General features: G+C 48.1%; 1 protein-coding gene across 1 annotated transcript in view; it reads right to left on the bottom strand.

Annotated features, from left to right (window-relative positions):
* Positions 1 to 9,872: 9,872 nt before the first annotated feature.
* Positions 9,873 to 10,237, bottom strand: part of LOC109308866 (actin, cytoplasmic type 5) — a 2,108-nt gene continuing 1,743 nt past the window's right edge. Inside the window, exon 3 of the transcript XR_002100718.1 lies at positions 9,873 to 10,201. The gene's annotated coding sequence lies outside the window, so the exon portion shown is untranslated. The remainder of the gene's footprint in view (positions 10,202 to 10,237) is intronic.

The following is a 10,237-nucleotide window of genomic DNA, read 5'->3' as shown; positions in this document are numbered from 1 at the left end:
GCCTGAGAGCCGCTCTGGTCCCCCACCCAGCCCCATCTGCTGCTCTGCTCCCCGCCCTGTGCTCCCACCCCGAGCTGCTGCTCTGCTTTCCGCTCCCTGGCCCTAGCCCTGGCCCTGATCCGTCCTGCCGCTCTGCACCGGAAGCAGAATGTTCCCTAAGGACGCGCGGAACCCGCCAGGAACAAAGGTACTCCCAGCTCCCGGCATGCCCCGCGCCGGGAAGCGCAGTCCAGCCGCAGTCAGGGTGGAGGGTAGAGCGGCGGAGCTCTTCTCTCCCATTGGTGTTGGGGGGCGGGGATTGGCGGCAGGCAGCCAATGAGCGTGTGGAACCGGCAGCGGGCTTCCGACTCCGGGAGGTAAAATGGAGCCGCCCGGTCAGAAGTAGTACAGTGGGCCTTAGAGGTTTTTTGTGTTGGGCGAGGAGGAGCCGACAGCAAGGCTGAGTTATGGGGGGGATTTCCACCTTATGTGGTAGTTAGTTCCTAAATGCCTAAACTTGGAAACAGTCTTTGTCCCCTTCGGCTTCTTTTCCTCAGCCAGATCGCCGTGCTCTCCTACGGGTGGAAGTTTTGGCAGGGAGCCTGATTCACTGGGGAGGGGTTGCTCTGCTAGGTAGATGTTCACCCTTCTATCTCCCTTGTCTTCAGGTCAGGGGGAGAGACGGGAGTGGCCATCATGTTACCGTTAGGGACAAGTGTAATACTTCATTACATCATCATCTCCTGTTGCTAAATTGCAAGCTCACAGACTTTCTTTGACAGCTTGTTCTCCCTCCAGAAAATGGAGAGAGGGCCCATCTTTGCCAGTCCACTTCTGAGACTGCCCAGCTGTTGAGATGCCAGGTCCTGATCCTTTCCCCTACATCCATGTGCACCCAGTGGTGAAGGTGGTACAACTGCCCTCCAGGCTCAGAGCTAGGATTCCCCTCCACCCACCCCTGGGCTCTGCTTTGGTTCCAGCTGGGCCTGGTCTTTATTTGTCTGACTCCCATGGGATTGGTAAATTGGAGAATCACTTCACCTAAATGTTGGGACCTTTAGCCTGGGGGTTAGGGAGACTGCTCATCAGTTGCTACAGAATGTTTTTCCCCGGATGAACTGGAGAATGGGACTGCTAAATTCCTCCAAGAACGGGCCTTTCATAGCCTCTCCCTTCTGTTTGACAGTAATGAACTCCATCAAGCAAGACTGGCTTCTGCTCTTGGTGGAGCCCAGGACTAAAGGTAGAACCTTCTCTCTGCATTAGCCTGTGGCAGGAAAATGCATATGAAATGCTTATTAAATCTAATTACACTTAGTAGCATCTGGTAGGTGTCAAAAACGAGATGCACTTGAAAGCAGACATGTTGCAAGCAGGCTTTTATTAGTACACTAGCCAATTGCCCATCACGAATGACAGATTTAAAATAATGGAGTGTTTACATAACTGCCCCCTGCTCACCCTTTAGGGCTGGCCATGTAAACACTCCCTGTGCCGCTGCTGCCGCCACCACCTCCTCGAGCCACTGGTGCGGTGACTCCCACCCCACGTCTGCTTCTACCACCTTCCCTGAGCAGTGGGGAGGCTTCTAGTTTCTGGTAAGTCTAGGCTTGCTCTCACAGGACAACAAATAAACCTATCTCTAATGTGGACAAGTACTGGGTTTTTTGGGAGTTGAGGCACACTAAGGTCCTGGTCCATGATTAGGACATTTGGATACCGATGATAAAAGTAATATTAATCTGGTTAAATCTCAAATAGACATTGGTCAATCTTTCTTTAAAGATGCACATAAATCTGTGACTGCTGATAACTAAGTATAGGCAAAGCTAATAGTCACACTGACAACCTAGGCTGACTTTTCAAGGGAAAAAGACCAGATAACCCACATGAAGCTGTAACTGTTTCTGTGCTTCAGCACAAACTTACATATAGAATCGGCCTGATGTCAACAACTAGTGGGCAAAAGGAAAATGCAAAAGCAACTTTACCCTATAAAGGGGTTGAGTAACAAGACACTTAAATCTTCCCTCTCTTTCATCCTCTTGATTTGCAGCCCTGTTTGTTGCTATAGGCCAGTGGTTGTCAACCCACAGGCCGCACGCAATCCAATCAGCACACTGCTGCAGCCCATGTGACATCCTGTTAAACTGATGCACAGGACATTGTGGATGCAGCCTACGTAACACATTGAGAGCTGCAAGCATGACCTAGTACAGCAAATAGGTTGAGTACCACTGGTATAGACTTTGTCCTTCTGGCCCTGCCCATTGTGAAGGAAGTGATTTTGGGGCTGGCCTGAAATGTGCTTTCAGGGCTGGGTCTGATAACTGCTCAGGTCTAGCTACACCCCAGGGAATTGCATAAATATGCGCTGGTGTAAATTTGCACATAACATGTATGACTGTGCATAATTTAACTTGGACAGGCTATGTGCCTCCACCACTGTAGGGCTTCTGGCACCCCAAGCTGGGAGCCACGTGGTGGTGCATGACTGGACAGCTGGTAAGTGGGGATGGGAACTCCTGCGTGTGGGCATGGGGTTTGGGAGCAGGTGCAGGGATGGTTGTGGAACCCCCAGCCACATGCCCCTCCTCCCCCCAATGGTGCACAGCCCCTGCCACCAGCAGAGGCAACAGCAGCAGCAGGCAGTTTGCCCTCAGGGCACTCATGGCCGTGGCAGGCAGAGTGTCCAGGTGGCACGTGGCTCTGGCTGAATACAGGGGGCTGCACATGGTGGCATGGAGCCAGCCTAGATGGCCTGCTGGTGCACACCTTCCACCTGGACCAGACTGGCTCTGTGCCAGCATGTAGGGCTCACAGCACTGCAGGCAGGAGCTGCATGTCATCAGGCCAGCTCTCTGCCTCCATGTGGGGCTTCCAGCACTCCAGCAGGAAGCCACGCACAGAAGCACAGAGCTAGCCGAGTCCGACGGCACACAACTCTGTGCCTCAATGTTTGGCTTCCCACCGGAAGCCCCATGTGGAGGCATGGAGCCTGCCTGGGCCCATGGTGCACAGCTCCTGCCTGCAGTGCTGCAAGCCCCATGTGTTGGCATGGAGCCAGCCTGGTCTGATCCGAATGTGTGCACCAACAGGCCAGGCCAGCCCGACTCCTTGCCGCCATATGCAGCCCCTGGGACTCGGCACATAATTTTGTATTTTCCTTGGAGTGTATCCAGCAATGCAAAGAAAGCCTCTCTCCAGCACTGCTGTTTTTTTTCTGAGGCTTCCCCTAAGGGCAAGTCTCCAAGGAGCTGCTCTGTGGCTTTATGGATGTGAACTGAGCTCAAGTCAAATACCAAATTTTACCAGGGCAGGCTGGGGATTCTATGGCATAAAGTGGCTTTTGTGGGTTGGGACTATCCATAATTCACATTACTCCCTGAGAAGAAGTTAGGAGACAAGACCACAGTAGCAGCTGTAGTTCTAAGACTCCAAACCCCACTGCTGGCAACCTGGGTTGTCTATAGGAGTTGGATTCCACTGGAAACAGGTCCCTTCCCTCCTATACAGATTGCTGCATCTGCCAGATTCTGGCTTCATCTGTTGTGACAGCTGCTGGCAAGTCTCTAGTATCTATATTACAGCTTTTCCAGAGCATCTAGTAACTTTGGAACAGAGAACTTGGAGCTTTGAGGCAGGGATCTAATAGGATGCAGTAGCAGGCAAAGCTAACACTCAAACTGGTGAAGAAGCCACAGCATCCAGTCAGGAAAGGAAGGCCTACCGGAGGCCCTTCAGCTCTACCTGCTTGGACTCCTTTGTGTCCTTCTGATATCCCCTGCTGGAGATTTCCATGCTCCCCGGAGGACTCCTATATGCCCTGCTTTCCTATTGAAAACTCCCAAAGAAAACAAGCCTCACACATGCATTTGCCACCCAGCAGCACCACTGTGCTTAAATGCTGCCTGTTCTTACTGGGAAACATCCTCTCCACTGGGAGGCATCCCAGTCTCCCACCCCGCAGAAACCTTCCAGTCCACTCCCCATTCCATAGGTGCTACAGTTTGCATGCACCTCTGGCAGTGTTTCCTGCTCCTAGTTCTCCAGCATTGCAAGCCTACAATGGATCCTGGCCGGCATTTTTTGACTCCTGAATACACCCGGCATTTCTGCTGATCAGCTATGTTCTTTGAGGAGAGCTGCCTCTTCCATCTCAAGGTTGTATGCACTCAGAAAACCGGATGATCTTTATATGCAAGGGCGAGGACCCTCTAGTGCTTGCTGCGTGACACAAGATCTTTCCTTCATATCAGTATCTGATCAGCAAGATAAGTACAGCTTGAAATCCAGCTTTTTATCACAAGCTCATCAGTTAGCTGTTATGAGATAAAGATCACAGATTGTTAGACAATGTCAGCTCTAACAACTCAGCTTCCTCCAAAGGTTGCAGTCTTCCTTGGTTGACAAGAGACCCTGCCAGACCAACCCACTCCTCACCACCTGTCCTTCCACCACTGCACACCCTCCCCATTTCCCTCCCCCTCCCACTACACACATCAAGAATGCTTACTCCCTGCTGCTTATGGGAGGCTGAGGTTAGACTCTTAATCCCAATATCACTCTTCCCAAGCTGCTAGGAAAAAACATACCTCTCGACTAGAAGTCAAATGGAACAAAGAATGCAAGCCAAGGGGGGAAACAGACACTGGAATAGGGCTATTAGGCAGCAGTTCTGGCCTGGCCTTGCTGGGAGTTTGTCCACCTCTGAACACTGACTTTGTAGAAGCTTAAGAACACACATGTATACAGGTCACTAAAACAAGAACTTCACCAGCTTGTCCTCCCATCAAACATCCTGGTCATGCTTCACATGCATGTTCATCTTCCTGACCTATGCCAGAAGTCAGGAAGACATGAAGAAACAAAAGAAGTTAGGAAAGACTTGGCTCTGTCTCCTCCATGAACCCTAAACTGACTTCTTCCTATTCTGCCAGATCCCTACCTTCACTGCATCCCAGCATCTTGGCCTAAACCCACCTTAATCCCCTTTCCTGCTACCATTATCTCCATCTGATAAAGAAACTTTCTATCTTGTACACACCCAAAACACTGGAAGATGTTCTTCTGCCCATCCTTATTCCACACAAATTCCCAATCCATGACAAGCACTTCCTTAAATCCAGGCTCACTAGAGGTGTCCTCTCCATGGCAGACCCTCACACTTACAAAGTAAAAGCTCCACAAGTAAAATGATAAAGAGCTCAAACCACTCAGTTACTTCAAACCCACCAGATGCGTGTCCACATGATCATTTAATGCAGAGTAACCCAATTTAAGCTGCATTAGGGGTGTCTTTATATGTGCACACCCTTAATGTGGCTTAAAAGTGGTGATTTTAGGCTATGTAAGCCTAAATTTGATATCTGCCCAAACCAAGCATCACATTTAAGCAGGATTAGTTAATGTGGATTAATACATGCGTAGACCTGTTACTCCACATTAATGCAGGGAATTTAGGCCTGGGTCTACCCAGCCACTAGGGGGTCGGCCACCAGATCCCAGCCCCAGGGCTCCTGGCTAGGCATGTCTCCTTCCCCAGGGCTGGGCTGCTCCATCTATAGTTTGCCACTTGTAAGTGTTTTTGTTTTTTTTATTGTTGGTGGGTGTTGTGAAAGTAACAAAAGTTTTTTTTGTTTCAACCATGTGTGTCCTGAGACTGGTGCTAGGGGTGGGCAGGAGCGGAGGAGGAGGGAGTCAGCCAGAGCCTCCCACAGCTGATGCCTTAGCTCTTGCTGGCAGGTGTGCAGCTCTCCTGGGGCCAGGGCAGTGGGGTGCCTGCTGGGGCCAGCACCATGGCCAGCAGGAGCACTGGTCACTGGCTGCTCCTGGCAGGGGCAGCCCCAGCACAGGGAGGCAGGGTGGGCAAGGAGGGAGCTGATGTGTATTGTCCTGTGGCTGGCCAGAGATCAGAGGGTGTGTTTCTAAGATGGCTGCCAAATGCTAGCAGCTGGCTCTGGCTTCAGCATGGCTGCCAAGTGCTGGCAGCCATGGGTCCAGAGCAGGGATGGGCAAAATGCAGCCTGCAGGCCTGATACAGCCAGCCAAGCCATTCTATCTGGGCTGCGGGGCCCCTAAAAAATTTAGAAAATTAATATTAATCTGCCCTGGGCTGCCTGTCATGCGGCCCTCAATGGCTTGCCAAAACTCAGTAAGCTGCCCTCCACCCAAAATAATTGCCCACCCCCGGTCCAGAGGCTGGAGCTCCCGCTCAGTGGCCACAAGGCAGGGCTGAAGCAACCTGGGACTAAAGTTAGTCCCAAGTCCCACCACATGTAGATACCTGCCAAAACCTGCTTAATTTGTATTAGTTTAATGTGCATTAAATTTAAGCCCACTTAAATTCACGTGTAGAAGATGCACCCAATGTTTGTGCCTTTGTACAACATGCAGAACTGCCTTGTTAAAAATGCTTTCAATACAGAAACCACTCCGCTTAGAAGAGGTTGCTCCAATACACAGAATAGACCAAGCCATGTAATGGACAAAAATCAGTGTCATGGTCAAAGTATGCCAAGTTCTAAGGGTGGGCTCACATTGTGGAAACACTTATGTCTTCTGCATTGTTGCTAGGACCCCCTCAGCACTGTCTCTCCTACTGCCCTGGGGAAAGAAATTGTAATTTGGCCATCATCTATCATAGCTGAAATATGACCGAGTCTTACAGCATATGCAGAATAAACCATATGCCAACAGGATAATTCAAGACAGAGGAACGGCACCTTAAGTTAGCATATAGATGATGTCAACACGGACCTTTCTGGAATTTCAAAGCAAGAACTCGAGTTTGTATGTGTAGGTATGGTCTGACTTCTGGCCACTAATCCTGCACGCTTTTACATCCAAATCTACGGTCAGGCTACAAGCAAGGAAATTCAATCACAGGATCAGAGTCCTGGCTGTTGTGTTGACTTGACGCTAAGCTAGGACATCATTAAGGGTATTAGCTTGCCATGGTGAAAGAGCTATCTGCCTTAAGAAACTGCACAAACCACATTGCTTTTCTTACTCCTATAGGGAAGCCTTTCCCCACAGCAATCCAGAAAGACTGCTGTGTTCACACCTGGCAGCAGGAGGCAGAGTAAAAGTCACATTAATATAGAACAGCAGATGGAGGGAGAGAGAAGAGAAAGAGGTACAGGTCAAGTTTTTTAGAGGAAACCAGAAAGGAGTTGCAAGAGTCAATTTATAACATGAAATCAAGAAAACTGCAGTGTGCAGTTATGAGAAGCAAGGACAAGCAAAACAGAGCACCACATTTGAGAGAACAAGAATACTTTGAATTCTTACACCTCCATGCAAAGAACAATAACGCAGCTTCTGAGACCTCTGCCTGCATAGTCCTCTTTTTTTTCTTTTTAGCCTTTATTGCCTCCACAAAATAACCAGGCACCCTTGTGCTGAATATTCATTATGACTAGAAGAAGCCTGAGTTTTTTGTTGTTTCAAGCTCCGAGAGAGTTTCTTATTAAGCACAACGTTCACTGTTTACAAAGGGGGCTTATGCTGCAGGATCATCAGCAGGTATCCTGGTTTTCCCTGATAAAAAAAAATAGCAAATTCTCTAATAACCCCCCCAATCTATGATTAAAATTAATGTCCCCTCCACCCTGCTTGTACCCCCCACTCCCCCCAGCACAGCCCTCCCCACTTTGCTCATGCCCGTCACTCTCCCCACAACCACCCCTCAGCCCTACTGGTGCCCCTCACTTCTGCCATGGCCCCTCCCACACTCCTCCAACAGCCCCCCAGCCGTGATCATAACCCTTGCCCCCCAGCCCTGCTTGAGGGGGCTCCCAGCTGTCAGGGCTATGGGGCCAGAGACCCAGGTCTACAGCTCCCTGCCTCCAGCAGAAGGCAGCAGCTGCTGCAGCAGGAGCACAAACCAGCTCCCACACTGCTGCTGCCAGCTCAGGCTGCTCCCACCCCCAAAACCATGACCCACAACCCCCCAGCCCTGCTAGAAGGGGAGGGGGCAACCCCCTGCAAGCCCCACCAACTTCACAGGCTCCAGGAAGAACAGTGAGCCCAAGCCCAGCCTTGCCTGACTGAGAGCCTCAGGCCCGGTCCTTCCCTCCCGGGAGGATTGGGGGTTTCACACCCTTTTTGCAGTTGTCTGTTGCAGGCTGGAACTCAGCCAGCCTGCATAGTTGTTTGCAAAAGTGGGAAATCCATGGGTATCTCTGCTAAAGAGGGAAAATCCTATTTTTCTGATATAAGTTGGGAAATCCGTTGTTCTCTGTGCAAAACAAAAAACCTGGATCCCCAATTATCAGCATAGAACAGTGACTATTCCTCACAGTGTTTTACACAATCAGGACACTCAACCACCCAGGGTGCAATAAACAGCTACTCAGAATGGAAGTCGGAATTCTCTAGTTTGACACTTGGTTCTGCCACAGACACACCATGAATCCTCACTTTACTGCTACATCAGGCAGAACATTTCTTACCCACCTTTCTTCCTGCTACAATAACTTTGCCCTAATAGCCTCTGAATATAAGATTATAGAGCCACTGTTATATCTTTGTACATATTAGATTCAATGAGTTTTGTAGTCCAGGGATCAGAAGCCCAGATAGGTCTGGTCACAAAGTTAACTGGGGGGGGGGGGTGTTGCAGACATTCATATCCAGAACATGTTTATATAGTAAGAAGATTAAATAGTTGGGTTAGAAACACAGCTCCTATCAGTTATGAGCAGTGCAATTCAATCCATAGCTCCCCCCCCAGAAGACATGGTACTAGGTAAGCATATTTCTTTTATAATACTAAGATGATTAGTATTTCCAAACATCACAGGAAAGACTTTTCAGCCACTGTTAAGAACTTTATATGGAATTTCTCATCATTCTATTAACAAACGTGTTTTGTTAAAGCATGTCAGTTTTAAAGTCTTCCTTAAGATACTGCCAAAATGGAAGACAAGCCTGACAAATGCCAAATTGAAGACCATTAGTTTCACCAGCTGAACTTCTTACGCAGCAGGAACTACACTGCAAGACCAAATGCTGTGAAAAGGGTAAAGGATATGGTAGTTATGCTTTGCATGGAAGTCTCACATTTTAGGTTTGTTATGTTAATGTGCTCTGTAGAAAACAAGTGCATGCACTCCCCCCACCCCTTTATATGAACTTGAGCACACATGGGATTCTTGATGACTAGAGTGTATTGGTAAGATTATTCAGGTTCATGGATGCATTAAGTACCTGAATGCATACAAACTGCTTCCTTCCCTCTCTTGGAACAGATATCTCATTCAATAGTTAAACTGAGCATCTTCTTCCAGAGTGAGGCACTTAAAATACCCTTTCACCTCCTCATTGTCATTATCTGTGGAACTGATAACATTTATCATTATTCGATTTAAAAAAAAAAAAAATTGAAATTAAAACTTTTTTTTTTTTTGTTTGGTTTTTAAATGAAAAAGAGATTTATAGAGGTTACTTAAGTCTCCTATGGGAAAGCCTCCTCTTCCCCCTCCCCAGCCCAGGGAGAAAGAAGAAATTATCTCCTTTAAGAAGGAAGAAAACCCAGAATATTTTTCCTTGCATGAAAAGGAACTGCTTGCGCTCTAGTAAGAGACACTTTGTTCATCAGTTCTTCTCCAGCAAGAAGAGGGTTCTGAGAGCCAGATACCAAAACCTAAAATAGTTTCTGCACTTATGTAAGTAGAGAGGTTTTAGACGCACTACTTATCTGCATTTTTTTTAGATCAACAAGGTTTGCCCATCTCCTTCAAGACTGCAGAACTTCAGTATAGGCTTTCAAGTGTTACATGGACACAGTTACATAAGTGTGCTTTTTTATAGGGAGAGCAAGTTTTACACACTGATGACTTCATCTTCCAAGGCAGCTGATTTGATACAAAAAGCTTGTACAGTAGACCTTCAGTTTTGAACTAGAGAAGTTTATTGGTAATACCAGAGGTGATAGCTCCTGTCATTAACAGTTTCTTCATAGATAACAAACCAATAGGGACAACTAACAACCCTAGAGTTACATACTGGAAGCCAAGTAACCCTTTCTAAGTATCAAGCTCCAGAGAAATTACAATTTGTTCCTCTAGTCTCCACTAACACTGATTAATAGCAACTTTCATCACAAACTCTGAAACAGATCATATAAGATGCAGGGGATATAGTTACTACACAATACAAAAGGAATGGTCAGCTAAACCTGGGGCAAGGGAAGTAACAAAGGAATGGTCAGCTAAACCTGGGGCAAGGGAAGTAACAAAGGAATGGTCAGCTA

Source organism: Crocodylus porosus, unplaced genomic scaffold (genome assembly GCF_001723895.1).
Source record: "Crocodylus porosus isolate Cpor-Errol unplaced genomic scaffold, CroPor_comp1, whole genome shotgun sequence".
Classification (NCBI taxonomy): Eukaryota; Metazoa; Chordata; order Crocodylia; family Crocodylidae; genus Crocodylus; species Crocodylus porosus.
This window is presented reverse-complemented; position numbering and strand designations above follow the sequence as displayed.